We start from the raw sequence: 14,620 nt of genomic DNA on the forward strand, positions 1-14,620 counted from the left end.
GACAGTGCCATATTAAAAATTCCAATGAAGCTGGCCTGGGGATAACAGACTCTAAATTTCTGGTTAATGTAGGTTTCCTTGAGAGGAACTATTGCCAAAAGGCTTGGGTGAAATTATCTAAAAACAGTACCTATGCTGCTTGTACTCATAGTTGATGGAAAATTGTAGTAGTCTTGCTACATGCTGTGTTACATTTCCAGGGAAATATTTTTATAAAGAGTGTTTGATGAAAAAGTTTATTCCTTTAGTAATAACAGGCTACCCACTGTGTTACTTTAGGCAATGAACATGGGGAGTAGAATAAGACATTTTCATCATCAGAACAACAATCATTCTTGCTTTGCATTTCTGTAGTTTTCATCTGAGGTCATTAAAACATGGATTACTTATTTCTTTCAGTATATGAGAAGGTGGGAAATAGATTATTATGTCAAAGTTTTGACCAAATGTAGTCCAAGGTTGTTTTGGTTTCTTTTGTTTGTTTGTTTTTTTCCGTTTGGATTTTTCTTTGTTGTTATTTTGGAGGGGAGTGGGTTGGTTTGGAATTGTAAGTAAACATTGTGGGGGTTTTTTCTCATTTCAGTGTCAATAGAAAATCAAACATGTCTTTTGCAGTTCTTGCAAAGTATTAAAAACCAAAACCTGACTGTAATATTTTTCATGACTGAGGAGAATGAAGTACAAACACAAGACATATAAACTCACTACAGGAGAGTAAATTGGATTTTTCATACCATTTCAGTTTTAATCTGGTTTTGCCAAAGAAAATAGAAAGTTTTTGATAGACGTGACTGAGACTATTATTGCATCTTAATGATGCATTCATTGCTTCTATGAATAAATTTATTTAGTTAAATTTTGTAGCTGATTTTAATTTACAGATGTTAGATCATGAGGAATCTATTGAGGTCTATGGGTGTGATTGAGAGCCAGAGGGTGAAAGCAAAGGGTAGATCTGACTTTTAACCTGACCAAATGCACTGCTCCAATCTGCACTGGGGAATCAGCAAAAAGGCTCCTGAAAAGTCCAGCTGGTTTTTGGGTCAGATTTCTTTCAAAGAAGGGAAGGAAAACTGGTAGATTTAAAGAATCAGCAGTGCTATTTTCACTGTACTTTGGTTTGCATGACAGTTCCAGAGGGCACTCAGATTTTGTTCAGAGAGCAAGGGATGGATTTGTGCTCCAGTGTGCATTAACAATAAGCAAAGCAATTTAAAATGCCTTCATTTGCTCAGGTCTATAGAAGTTAGAATTTCTTTCAGAGCACAACACTGATTTAAGGTGATCCCCAATAGCAGCAGGTCTATTTTAAATGGTGTATACATGTATTTCAGCTCTGTTAAAAACTCAATCTTTGCTTCTGATATTCACAAGCCATCATGAAAGTTGTCTGTAACTTTCATCTTTTAATGTAGCAAATACATATTGCAAGACAGTGGTTCATTAAATGGATTTTCATGTGTAAATTGAAAACCTGGAAGTTGGAAAGTGCCAGATTTAAAGTAACTCATATAAATATTTTTTTAGGTGTCCTTTTGGTTACAAGTTGCAGCACTTTTCAGTTGCTCAGCCATTTACTGCCTTTTCTGTAGCACTCACTGCTGGTCCATGCTTGCTCCCCGTTGCTGACTCCATTCTTGAGCTGCATTTTCACTGGGACAGTAACTGTGGGACAGACAAGCAGTTGTGTTACTGGGCAACTTAGCCCTACCCATGCTCCTTCTTCAGATTCCTTATGTGCTAAAAAATTGGGTCGAGCAAAAAAATGGGTGTGGTGTTGAATTCTATTTAATTCAGTCAGGGCCTGTCTGAGATGCAGAGAGCACCCTCAGCAACTTCAGGGTGATAAAAACTCTGCCATGGTGACAGGAAGAGTGTCTGGTCATCAGGAGCAGAACCAGAGCTGAAGCAGGAGAGGTTCTGAGCTTTAGGCCAGCTCTCACAGTTTTCTGGGCTGCTGGAAAAAAGCAATTTTTTCACATCTACAAAGTGAGGAAAATAAAAAATACGATTTTATGTTATGGAGATGTGTCAAATATAGCATCTTGAAGTCTATGCAACTGTTTTAAAAATGGAAAGGGCTATAAAAACTGAAGAACTTTACACTAGCAAGCCTAATACATCAGAGCAAATGACCAAGACATCTGCAACAAAGATTTTTGAACCTGTGCCCGGTGTCTGTGCACTGTCTTTTCCCACACAGATAATAATGCTCTCCTCCTATCACGAAGAAGAAAGTGGCTTCTTAGTGCTCTAGAGAGATCGAGATATGGTGATGAGCAGCACAGGCAAGCCCCGGAAGCAAGCAGCACTAGAGCTCCAGGGAGATGCTTAGCAAAAGCAGCATTTTAAAAACTTTGGTAGTGCTGAAAGCAACTGCACTGTGTGAGGAACATTTGTCCTGTGGACAGAGTGACACAGACCCCAGAGTGAAAAATAACGTGTGATCATTAGTTAGAAATAGCCGTAATTTACAGACACCAGGGGGCAGAATTAAGGTTGCAAGGACACCCATAAACCTGGCAGTCCCAAGCAGAGGGCTATTTAAGTTCAAACTCAAGCACGCTTTTAAATTTAAATATTTGAGTGGTGTAGAATTTGTTGCAAACAACATTGTGTCTGTGGAAACAAAAACATTTAAATGCAGTTGGAAGAGAAGTGTGATTGTTCATTTCTTACAAATGTGAATTTAACTAAAAGCTAATTTTAATTAGTTGCAGCTAATGTTCAACACTTTATTGTTTGGGCATAAATTAGTCCAGCTTTCCAAGGGAAAAACATCAAACAAATCCTTTCTTGAAGGTTGGGCCTCTTTTTCTTACTTTCTGAACTGCAGAAAACACTGCAGATAACTGCAGCTTTTTATTTCCAACCTGACCTTCCACATTCTGAAACTAATTTGCCATACTGCTTCTCAAAGTCTGCTCAAGGACTTCCTTTAGCAGAATAATGTGGTTCTTATTAAGCACATCCTATAAGACCCAGGAGGATTGCATGCAAAGAAAATAAGACGGAAACACAGATGAATTTCCATCCTCCAGTCAGATATATGATATTGATGACCAGGATGCATATGAAGGATATTGTAAAGAAGACAAAGAAAAAGAATTAAAGCAAATGTCTGACAAATTGGCTGTCTTCAGATGCAAGGATGACAAGTGGTCTGTGCAGCTCAGTGGAGGACATGGAGGCATCAAGCCAAATTGTTATGTAGTCAACAAGTCTCTTTGAATCACATGGTTGTGTGTAACCTCTCTTTTAAATAAGGCCTCAATTTAAATTACATCATCAGGAAAGACTTAAAAGCCGTGAAGTTCTATGTGAAAGCTGATAGTTTTGCTTAACTCCAAATGTTGTTCTTCACAGTTATGAATTTTATATTTTTACAGGAATAATGGGATATTCTGTTAAAGTGGGGTTTCTTTCAAATATTATTTCCCTCATTTTTAAGTAGATGCACCAAATACAAATAATTGTGAAAACAGAAGCTTTAACTTCAAATTAGTTTCTTCCCTAATTTTTTTTTCTATGAGGTGACAAAATAATTTCATGCTAGCATAATTTGATGGAAAAATGCACTGAAATAGTTTCAATGTGCTATAATCTCTATAACTTGTGATGTTCTTATTCCAGTGTAGCTAAATATAGATTTCAGAGGTTTTACAAGGTTAACGAGGAATTTTTACCCTCTGTATGCAACTCAGTGCAAGTGTAATTTAGTGGATTGGCTCCAGAATTATCACTACTTTTTCATTTCATTCTTCACCAACATGCAGAATTTGGGTAATCAGAATTGTAATATGATTTTCCTGTTAATCTGTTTTAAATCTGATATTTTCACCATGACTAATCAATGAAATTTGTCAACTTTGTCTGTGATTTACACAAGCTCTATTTATAAAGAGAAATTGTTTGAGTCCTAAGGCATGGAATATTATTTCCCAGCATGCTTTTAGTGACTTTTTACTAACAAGTATAAACAAAATGTGCTCACTGACTATATTATTATTTCAAGATCAGGAGGTAAAACATGAGGAATGTTGAAGGGTATATTCCCTGTAGCAGTGTATATTAGTCTTAAGCCATTAAGAAGAAAATAGCCTATCATATCAGAGTTGGTAAGGATGGTTGTGATCATAAAGTTTACCTAAAATAATTGGATAACTTGCTTGTAGATTAAAAACATATGTGATTCTTGTATGTCTTTATGCTGAGGCTTTAGAATTAATTGCTGTCAGCATAAACCAGACCAAACAAAAATAGATTTGCATCAAGTCTTTGTAATGGGGGAAAATGAAAGGCTTGAATGACAGTGAAGATAATTCTGTTTTGTATTTGAGGGGAAATGGCTACACAATGTTCACATACAGGAGTGCAATTTACTATATATGGGAAAGAATAAAGGTCCTTTATGTAAATGTAATAACAGGCAAGTAATACCTTCAAAGGAAAGAAAAACAATCTCTTGGGTACAGAAAGTTTGTCTGCTCCAGCTGTCCTCTCTCACTTGTTCGGGGAAGACATTTGGGGAAAGGCCAAAACACAGATATTCACCAAGCATCCAGTTTTTAGCTCAGCACCATGTCTTAATCAGCTTTTGTTGAGCTGCCCTGCTCCATACCGAGCAGGTTTGAATGTGCAACACACCCCTGCATGTAACTAAGTCCCAGTGCCTGTGGTGATGAGAGCAGGATGGCTCTGGGCTTCAGTACCAGCACAGCTGCAGGTGAGGGAGGAGCAGCATCGCCTCCTGCCGAATGCCAGGGCTGACTCCAGGTCGTTTCAAACTCCTGATTGTGTGGTTTGGTGAAAGATCTCCAGAAATCATGCGCCTTGAGATCGCAGATGTACAGCCTGTTACAAGATCCACAAGTGGAGCCAGGGAGCACAAGCTTGGCCTGCCCTGCAGTCTGAACTTCCCCAGCAGAAATGGCCATAGATTGTTCCCATGTCCACCAAGTTACCAAAATACAGACATGCTCTGTCATGGTCCCTGGGCTATGAAATGCCCCCTTTGTGGTCAGATCACAGGAGAGCTCTGGCCATGCAGTGTCCTCTCCTAATGCCAAGGTGGTCTCATGTGATTGCCCAAGCCATGGCAGGGCAGCTCTGTGTCCTTGTGCTCCTGGTTGGCATCTCTCTGTCCTGCATCCTTAAACACTCACGTAGCTCATGTTCTCAAAGGCCCAACTACCTCTTAATCTGATTTCTGAATGAAAACAGTCAACTGCACCATGTAGAAATTCTTATTGCACAATGTCCTAAGAGTCTAGGGGAAGTTTGGTCTCTGCTCCAGGCTGGAATCTGACCTCAGAATTACAATTTATTCAGACTTGCAAAAGTATTTAGCCCAAAAGGATGTTTTGTGGAAGACAGAGAAGAATTTGGGGTAGACAGATTAATGTTTTACGCGTGATGTTTTGCACTTCCCTAGCTAAAAAGCAATTGAATAAATTTTCCTTTTATTGCTCATAGCATAAAATGGAAAAATCAGTGGTATCTCAGCCTTTTAGAATATATTTTAAAAATAGTAGAAGTGAAAAATAGATGTTTAAAGTATGATTTAATATAATACCATAACATTTAGAAACCAAAATGATTTATTGATCATCTTACTTTGGTATATAAATGTCTCCTTATAAATGCCACTGTTCCCTTCAGAGACTTGAAACTTGTCTAATAATACTGATATATGCAATTTATAGATAACCGGTGGGGCTACATGAATTCTCTTATTCTTTCTGGGTATCCTAGATATTTGGAGCTAATGTTTTCATGTGTGTTATTCTAATGTACACAGAATTGCTTGGGACACATTTGAAGCTGCAGTAACCTGTGAAAGCTCTTTGTTTAATCCATTTACTGAGTAATTGAGCAAAGACCCCTATATTTTCTACATTTAGGCTCTTAAAATTATTATCTTTATGTTATAAAGAATTCTGGTCTATGTGGTTAACGTGACATGTTTGTATAAGAAAAAAATGCTCTCCTGTGTAAATTAAGTCTACAGAATTTGCTTAAATATTTGTTGCTTATGAAAGTTCTACAGCAAGGGCTTTTCCTCAGGCATACATTTATCAGCTGAAATCTTGATTGTTTTGCCTGTATTATGTCACTCACGTCTGGCAAGAACAGCATCCTGCTGTTTGTGAAGCTGACCTCCTGCTGCTGCTTAGCCACTTGTAGGATTCTATCCCAATTCCTCTAACCCACTCTGTTTCAATAGCACCATATTTGGGCTCTTTCACAGATTCTTTTGCTGCTCTGTTTGGGATGCTCTATGAGCTGAATTAGAATTTTAATGTTCCGTTCAAAACAGAAGGAACCTTTTTGTTAAATGAGAATATAAGGAATAATCTCCTCCAGTCCCTTGGACAGAATTTCTACACATGCACTGTATTATTTTTCTTCAAACTTTTGTCCAGAAGTTTGGGGCACTATTTCAATATATTGGTTTACTTTGTGTAAATCAGATCCAATTTGAGGTTTAATGTTGCAATAAGGCCTGCTACCATCTTAAATTGTTTCTTTCCTGTTGTAACTCCTCATTCAGAGTTCAGTGCTCCTTGTTTCCATTATGTCAAGGGTTTACTGAAATCTTTTCAAGCTCCTTGTGCAAGTCAGGCCTAATTAAAGCAGAGAACTGAAAGGACTCCAAAAATGGTGTTAGAAACGACACCAAAGCACAAAGTGCACATTAGGTATTTTTGCCATACTTTCAAGAAGTCAGGAAAGATTTTCATGTGTTTTTCCAGTAGCTATTTTCTGATCCCCACATGAAACAAGGTTTAGAGAAAACAACTTAAAGCATGATTGGTATATGTATGTATGCGTGAATATATATATATATATATATATATATATATATATATATATATATAGGGTGTGTGTATATATATATATAGGGAGTATTTATGTATATATGTGGTCTGTCCCTTTACTTCACACCTAAGCTTATTAACTCTGCTGAATCTATTTGTGGTCAATATAGTAACTGAAAGAAGCAGGATAGCAGAACATGATCCTTTTTAATGTCAAGCTCCTGGGCTTGTACTTGCTTTAAGAATTATTCTTTAGAGAATGGAATTTACTTTACTGAAGAATAAACATGTGGTTAAATGATAATGCTAATTTTATTCTTTGAACAAATTCTTTGGACACAATGTAATATTACATGAGTCTCTCTTGGACAATTTGAAAACCTTTAGTGCAGTATATAGAGCTTACCTAAGTGTTTAAAGAGGAAAAAAAGATATTATCAAGGTGAAACATATTTCAACAATTTCATAAATTTTCTCTCACTTGTACCAAACTTCCCTCTCTGGAAAATTCATTTTAGAGCATGTACCATGTTTGCTTCAGCTTTAGCTTTTAATGCTAAATTTTAGTTCCCTCTCAGCTGGATCATCATCATCAGAAGGCACCTGGTGCCAAGACCGGCTGAGAAACCCCGTGAATGGGGTCAGGGATGTGGATGGAAACTGGAGAAGACAACAGCTACAGTAGTTTGATACAATGATAAACTTTACCACTAGAAATGGAACGGAGAAGATAATGAAGAAAACAGGGGAAAGAAAGAGACTTCAGAAAGAGGTGCTGAAACAGGGATAGAGGCAATGAAGTGTGGGAGGAAGCAGAGGAAACAATACTGAAGAAGTGGGACAAAGCAAACCTATTACTTGGTCTCCTTTCTTGCATTTAGCAAATAACATGCATTTATGGCTTGTCCACAAAATGTGTTAACATTTCTAATGATAGCAACATGGAAGAAAGATGTTTAATGGCTTTTATCAAGGGATTTAATCTGTGGAATCCAAAATGAAGAGGTTTGTAAGTGATCCCTCCATGCAGTATCAGTGCGAGGACTTGTGGTTCTGCTGCTCCTTCTCTGTTTGTACTTTAAAATTAATTGAAAGCCTCATTGTTTTGTTTAAACTGTGAAAGCTTCCAAGGTCAATGAGTGAGGTAATTGACCTGCCTGTTGTAGGACAAAAATATGTATGTTAAATTGCATAATTAGTTTTAATTACATAATTATGGTGTTTAATATGGGGGGGTCAAAGGTTACTATTACATTTAGAAGTCATGGCAAGAAACACAAAAATAAGCAACATAGTTTAAATTCTGTATTTCTTTGGGTTTTAAAAAAGGGGTCCACTGTGATCTATCTTTGACCTTGGATATTTGATGATTATAGTAAATAATATACTGCTGTTACCCTTTTTGAGACCATAGAGACACCTTTGTAAATGACTAAGTGACTTTACCAAAGACTTCATTTAGGTTCAGAGTACACAAAAGTTAATCAACGGTGGGAACTCAACTGACAGCAATTTAATCTGATTGGGTAAGGTAATTACATGATTACCAGGAGTGTTTATATATGGACAAGGATATTTTTATTGGAAAAAATCCTAATTGCTTTCTTACTGAGAAGAGAAAAAACCAAACAAATTTGTTGTTGCAGGTTAAGAGGACATCCTTCGTTCCTTGAAATAGCTCCTTTTCATATTATAGTGACAAAATGAACACGTAATTCTTTGCAAATTTGCACTGGGATTATATTAGGAGTTCCTCCTAATATAATTATTTCAAGTTTCTGAACTTGAAATAATGCCATCAATATCTTGTTTCATTTAAGCAGCTCGTTGCTTATACATTAATTGTGTGATAGCCTAAAGATGTCATGATGCTTGTAATTAATTATCTCTTTTACTGTGTGTAAATACAGGTTGATTTCACCAAATGTAAACCTAAAGATCCATTATACTAATGGATATTTCTGGGAAGGAGGGCAGTATTTGTTTTTCCATGATGGTAAAAAAAAAAAAAAAAAAGAAGGCACCATGTAAAAGATTGGTAAATAAAAGATGGTGTTCCTAAATGTTGGGAGAAAAGGTATCATTCAAGTTCTCTGAATGGTCCTTTAGAAAATGCTCTTTCATTCTATTGACATAGAAGGGAATGTTGGGAGATGTATCTTCATTAACAAAACATTAACCTCTGTGCTTACCTCCTGAAGAGCACTGCAGAGTAGAAGCCCAGTTGGCTGATAAATACTGGCTTGACCCAAAACCTGATTAAGGAATGGGCTGGGCCTGGCCCTGGCACTTTGTAGGGTTATGTCTAAATCTAGATGCCAAAAATATATATATTGACACTTATAAGAGTAACTTTATATCACACTGGTAACTTTTGAACATATTCCATCGGTGGAAATGGGGTGCAATCCTCTCAAGACTGACTTCTAAGGAACTGAAAAGTTAATTAACTAAATGTTAAATAGGAAATAAATGAATTTTTGAAATTAAATATATAATTATGGAAAGATGTTGTGTGATATATTCCATGTTGTAAAAATTACATGTTCTCCCTTTTACTAATTTTTCCCTTATAAGTGCTTTAGAAAATATTACAATTTTGAATTGTTTTTCTAAACCAGATGATCCAGTCACTGTTGGAGGCACATAGCCACGGCACAATCTCATGCTGTACATTGATCACCTGTCCAACCTTTGCCTAGAGTGTGATCCCCAGTTCCTTCAAGAGATCCATCTTTACCTGTCTATAAAGAAGAAGAGGAGGAGGGAGACATCTGGGATATTCAAGTATCAAAGTTTAACACCAGAGCAGGTCGAATCTTGATTTATATTATTCTCTATATGTGTTGCTAGTTTTGACTTGGATATTTGGCTGGATATTTTTTCAGTGATTGTATAGTATGAGTGGAAGCTGCTCCAGTCTTGAAGTGTTTTTGTTTGGACTGCTCACTTGCTGCAACTGCACATGCATTTTTCATAGTTCTGTGGTGTGAAATTGAATTGAGGAAGTTGGCTGATACTAAGCATGCCTGGAGTCTGTACCTCTCCCTTGAACATGTGCTGACCACAAGAGACTGAAATGTGGCAGCTTCTTTAAAGCTGTTCAGTGTACTCTATCTGGACCATTCTGTGTTTAGCGCACAACCAAATCCAGGTCCCCAGCCAGAGCAATCGTGTTCGTTCACTTGTTAAACTCTCTTCTTACTCTTCCTCTTCCCTTTGTGGGAGAACTTTGATATCCCCAAAAAGCCAAGGTTTCACTTACTGTCCTAAGGACTGCCCCTTCAGGAGTGTAGCACAGCCCACACACAAACCTGGAACATGTCCAACTTGTTCTCTGAGCAGAATGTGAACCCCTGACCTCCTGGGCCTCCGGCAAGAGTGCTGCCTACTGAGCCACCAATACCCAGGCCATCAATAAGTTTTAAATGCCAGTTGCAGACTTCACAGAGATAATGACTTCAGTGTGTAAAGGTTTTGTTGTGGAGGCTGCAGTCTCACACATGGCGTGACAGAGTAAATATGCTAAAACCATAGAGAGCCCTTGCATAACTTGCCTTGATATAACAGTTTTTGTAATATGTTTCAAGGCATGGAATATTATTTAAAGGGACCCTGTTATGTAGGCTTAGGCCCAAAATGAAGCTATTATGAAAAGAATGTTTAGCAAAACCAGAAATATGTCCATGAAATTGTTGGAGTGGGAATTTCAGGGTAACCTTGCTTGGATTTAAAGTCGCCTGCATGACATTGCACTGTTGTTCTAGGGAATGAGAACCAGCAAATGAAAATACTGTTAAAGTGAGAATCAGAAACTGAGCAGAATAAAGATGTTAGAAGGCTATTACTATTTTTATAACTTCTTAAAAAATCTTACCTCATCCTGAGAAAGATGAGATGAAAAAATAACTTCCAATTTAGTGGTTCAAAGCAGCATTATTGACACAGGTAAAACCATGTATTTGCATTTTAATAGTATTTTTAACCTGATCACAAGTAAGTTCTTATATTTTAAGTATTATAAAGGAAAGTGAATATGAAATAAGCTTTCAGATTTTGGCACATTTCAGTTTTATTGATGTTTTCTATTTAAAATTTAGCATTAAGAGCATACGAGAGATATGTTGGTATTTGCAAACAAAGTGTTATTTATAGACTTGGATCAGGAAGGAAAACATGGCCAGATTCGAGCTAAGACTTAGATTGTTGAAAGGCTGTTAGATAAATTGCATGAACCTTCTATGAAGCACAGGCCAGGAGCCCAGGACTCCTTTTCCCAGCTGAGTGCCCAAATCACTAGGCTACAGACTCTTGCTCCCTCTTGTGTTCTTTCTCCAGCCCAATGAATCTTGAATTATTTTCTGTACAATGAGGGAGCTTCGGTGGTGGAACTTTGATATCTCCCTCTCGTTGCCCCAGCATTTACTGCAGCCTGTAGCCAACTGATTGATCTGGAATTTAGCAGAATTGTCCATCCTGCTAAAGGGCATTGCTGGGTCTTGAGCTGAGGAAGGAATGGGACCAGGGGATTTGGTTTCTGGGATGAGCAGAGCTGCTGCTAGGCTGGGAATGACTGGTGCTCATGTGCTGTTTTAGAAAGAAACAGCACCTGAAGCATTTTGTAGGGAGCCCACCTGGTTGGTGTTTGGCTTTGAGAGTGCCTGGTGGGTCAAACTCAGATCAACTGTGCAGCTCCCACAGGACTGGGCACAAGCTGAGCCATGAGATGAAGCACCCTGGCTGAGCAGGTAAACCCTGAACAGAGATGCAGCTTCTGGGTCTGGCCTGTCTTACCATCAAAACCTTTATGGCCATCAGAAACATCTCCAGGTTGGGGTAGGAGCATCTCCAGGTAGGAACATCTCCAGGATCGTCATTTTGGCTACACATGTCTGAATTCTTCTCTTTGAATTCCTACATTTTTAGGCTGTTAATTAGTTTAATTTAACAGCTCTTTTGAATGTAGAACTGAGAGATTTTATGAACTTGTTTTTTCAAACAAAAGTTATGTTTTAAAGAATGTGTTATAATTAGGCAAGATGACAAGAAGAATTTGTGGTTCAAAAGTGTATCAACAGTTATGAGCCAGAGACAAACAGTGTGTTTTGAAGCTTAAAAAGTGAAATTGCTTTGAAGACATTAATGCTGTTCAGGCAGTGCTGTACAGCAATGTGTATTAGATCTGAACTTAGGAATAGCCAACTAAGTTGACTGCATTGCAGTTATGAAACAAATGTTTGTCAAAATTACTGACTTAATTCCTGGGCTCTTTTTTTGTCTCATATGTATGTTTTATGAAGTCCTGCAGTGCAGGCCTTTATTCATGCAAATGCATTTATCTGCCTCAGTGGTATTATTCTGGTGAATAAGTCCATGTCTAAGATCAACTAGGATGGTTTTCTTTTCAATAAGAATGCTAATTTTGAAAATGACATCTGTGTGTTATTTTTAGTCTGAAGACCTACAGATAGTATAAAATTGCAATTGAGTATTTCCTTGGCAGTTTCTCTATGGTTGTTTCTACCTGTTTAAAACTCTGGTGAAATATTTGATTCATTACAAATTACTTTCCTGGTAGTAGGTGTATCACATAGTTTGGTATCCAAACGTGAACTATTTCTGCTTTGTAATGTGGTGAATTGGGGGTGGTGGAGGTGGGAATAGAAACTTTTATTCATGACAGGTGGTTGGTTTTAAACACAAGTCTTTTTCTGCCATTCTAGTGTCTATTTCATTGCAAGGAAACTTTTTATGTAGTAAGAGAACACTGAAGTGGGAAGGATGCAGTCTGTACCCAGTTGTTCATGGTTTAGCTGCAGTTCCTTTGGCAGCATTTCTGGTTCCACACACAGGACTTTCACTGTCACATAATCTGGCTTTAGCAGGGCTACCATTTGCTCAGTATAACATTAATGCCTCTCCTTTCCCAGTGAACAGAAGTTAAATTGATAAAGATTGTAATCATACTAATGATTCTGTGTGCATTGGTGCAGGGAACTGCTTAGCATGGTGTTGAGTTAATTGCTTTAAAGTGGGTGTGAGTGGGTGTTTTAAAGGGGGTCTTTAGGTACCACTGGTATGAATTTGGGATAAATAGCTAAAAAACACTCTGCAGTAACCCACACAATGACAGAGAAAGGTAGAGAGAACTGGATGAAAGCCAGAATGGGAAAACTGAGAAGGAGGGGGGAGGAAAAAACATTGCTACAGAGGTGGTGGAGTGGTAAACTTGGGAGATGAGTAGAGGTCTTCAAAAATGAATAAATTTTTATATAACTATGGATAAACTACATTACATGACTTTGGTTGGTTTCCATCATTGTAATTTGGGAAGCCCTGCATAAGGCAGCTACAATAACTAAAAGATGTGATCAGTAAGCATCTTGATGGAGGCAATAGTCAAATACAAGATCAGCTATAGAAGAACAATCTAAGAAAAACAGACTTGTAGTTCCAATCACATGAAAGTTGCTATTTCATTTGGGAACAGCATACTTCCAAGATTATAGATTGGAAGGGTAAAAGTAAATCACTGTAAATATGACTCATATGTTAGTGAAAGCCCACATTAAAGACCGTATCCTCCCAGCTATAAAAATAGTTAACTTTGTTCTGAGTTAGGTAAAAAAAAAAGTAGTGTGAATGCTGTTGTGTTTTCCCTTGATCAATTTTACATGAAAGCATTTTTAATTTTATTACATATTTTGGTTTTGTTTTTTTTTTTTTTTTTATGGGAGAGGTTGATTTGTGTATGTTAGTAGCAATGACTCCTCAGCCTTAAATCACTTGATGTGTGAGGAAAAGATCTCATGGCATGGTCTTGCCGTCCTTTTTTTAGTGTTGCCACGAAGGAAAAAGATTGTGTACAAATGTGTGAAATTTTTGCATCTGCTCTTGGAAATGCTAAAGCTAGTAGGGATTTTTCTAAGTTAACAGAGTTTTTGATAGAAATTGCTTCTTTATCAAACCTAAAACCTTTCTCATGCCAAGGGTAGTTTAAAAAATTCCTTTAGAAAACTTTAATTTCAAATAGCAAATAAATAATTTATTGGAAATGGAACTGCTCAAAAAGCAACCTTGAGAGAAATCTGCATTACAATGCCCAGAGCCTAATAGTTAGGGCATTATCCTTTAAGACATGCGACTTTGGTTCAATTTCCTTTTCTGAATTCAGCTGAATAGAGACTTAAATCCAGCTGAATATCTAATGCATCCAAGGCAACTGTCTTTACTACTGCACTATTGTCTGTAATAGGTTGGGTATCTCTGCTTTTGTGAAAATTGTGAAAGGATTTGTCCTAATACTAACAAGACCTTTCTGAAATCTTCAGAATTCTTATAGGCTGGGAAAGAACCTTTGTGCTTAGCTTTATTCATAACCCCCAGGCTCTTAAGAAATGCCTGTAATAATCATTATTTTATATGTTCATACCAGGCAACATTTGTTAATCTGGACTCTAAACTAAATCTCAATCTCAGACTCCATATAGAACTGTCTTTCCATGCCTCTGGTTATTCCTGTCAGCTGTCTTGCGTTTTTCTGGTTTTCCTATATCCATTCTTTTAACAGTTCAACCAAATCTGCCTGAAAGTAGCACTTGGGTTATGACAATGAATTTAACACCATTTTTCAGCATAGCCTTTTGTATTCTTTGCACATTCAACTTTATTATGGTATTTGTGATCGTGATCACTTCTGGTTGAAATATCCCCTTAATGAAAGGAAAAAAAAATTCCAAAACATGTTGAAAGTAATTTGATGGTGGTTAGGACATTGTTTTGAGCCTGCAGTGGTGATG

The 14,620-nt window shown here is 37.3% G+C and overlaps 1 protein-coding gene across 12 annotated transcripts in view; it reads left to right on the forward strand.

Moving 5' to 3' along the window:
• ERC2 (ELKS/RAB6-interacting/CAST family member 2) overlaps nt 1–14,620 on the forward strand; it is a 404,073-nt gene that overhangs the window by 336,727 nt on the left and 52,726 nt on the right. For 11 of the 12 annotated variants that reach the window (XR_009115064.1, XR_009115063.1, XR_009115065.1 and 8 more), the window contains one exon: nt 9,443–9,633. The exons of the other annotated variant lie outside the window; for it this stretch is intronic. The gene's annotated coding sequence lies outside the window, so the exon portion shown is untranslated. The remainder of the gene's footprint in view (nt 1–9,442; nt 9,634–14,620) is intronic. 12 annotated transcript variants of the gene reach the window in all.

The sequence above is a fragment of the Melospiza georgiana genome, chromosome 11 (genome assembly GCF_028018845.1).
Source record: "Melospiza georgiana isolate bMelGeo1 chromosome 11, bMelGeo1.pri, whole genome shotgun sequence".
NCBI classification, from domain to species: domain Eukaryota; kingdom Metazoa; phylum Chordata; class Aves; order Passeriformes; family Passerellidae; genus Melospiza; species Melospiza georgiana.